This window comes from Haliaeetus leucocephalus, unplaced genomic scaffold (genome assembly GCF_000737465.1).
Source record: "Haliaeetus leucocephalus isolate CR32 unplaced genomic scaffold, Haliaeetus_leucocephalus-4.0 Scaffold308, whole genome shotgun sequence".
NCBI classification, from domain to species: Eukaryota; Metazoa; Chordata; class Aves; order Accipitriformes; family Accipitridae; genus Haliaeetus; species Haliaeetus leucocephalus.
In genome coordinates, this window is record NW_010972744.1 from 49,137 (window position 1) to 50,043 (window position 907).

General features: G+C 63.0%; 1 protein-coding gene across 1 annotated transcript in view; it reads right to left on the reverse strand.

Moving 5' to 3' along the window:
* ZBTB4 (zinc finger and BTB domain containing 4) overlaps positions 1-907 on the reverse strand; it is a 13,356-nt gene that overhangs the window by 9,493 nt on the left and 2,956 nt on the right. The gene's annotated exons all lie outside the window — the stretch shown is intronic.

A 907-nucleotide genomic window follows, 5' to 3' on the forward strand; every position in this document is an offset into this window, starting at 1 on the left:
CAGCTCATTACTGGATCCCTCTTAACGACCCTCCCCAGACCACCCCCCCACCTTTCCCAGCATTCCCTGCTCTGCCCCACAGCACCTCTGGGGGTCTGGGATGGCTCCCGGGGTCAAGGGATCCCCCCAAGATCATGGGACCCCCCCCAAGGTTCAAGGGATCCCCTCCCAATCATGGGATCCCCCCAAGATCAAGATCCCCCCCGGAGATCCCAACTCTGCCACGGCTGAGATCCAGCCCCATGGATCCCGGCAGATCCCAGCTCCTTTGCAGGCAACAACCAGACCCCCGGGGCCCCGGGGATCCCAAATCCACCCCCGGGACCATCCGGCCTCCCAGATCCCAGGACATCCCAGCTCCAGCCCCACTTATATCCATCCCCACGGATCCTGGAAGATCCCAGTTCCATTGCAGCTGGGATCCAGCCCCACAGATCCCAGGAGATCCCAACTCCACCCCAGTTCAGCTCCAGCCCCACAGACCCCAGGTGATCCAGGATCCAGCCCAACCAATGCCCAGCCCCACGGATCCTGGGAGATCCCAGATCTATCACGGCTCAGCCCCAGCCCTGCAGATCCCAGGAGACTCCAGACCCATCCCAGCTTAGCTCCAGGCCCATGGATCCCAGGAGATCCCACCTCCAACTCCACCAGTATCCAGCCCCACAGATCCTGGCAGATCCCAGCTCCATCCCAGCTGGGATCCAGCACCATGGATCCTGGCACATCTCAGACCCATCCCAGTTGGGATCCAGCCCCACAGTTCCCAGGAGATCCCAGCTCCAGCCCAGCTCAGTTCCAGCCCCACAGATCCTGGCAGATCCCAGATCCCATCCAGGCAGGGATCTCCCCCCCCCTATCCCATGGGATCCCTCTCAGCCCAGCTGCCCCCTCCCTCCAGGATCCA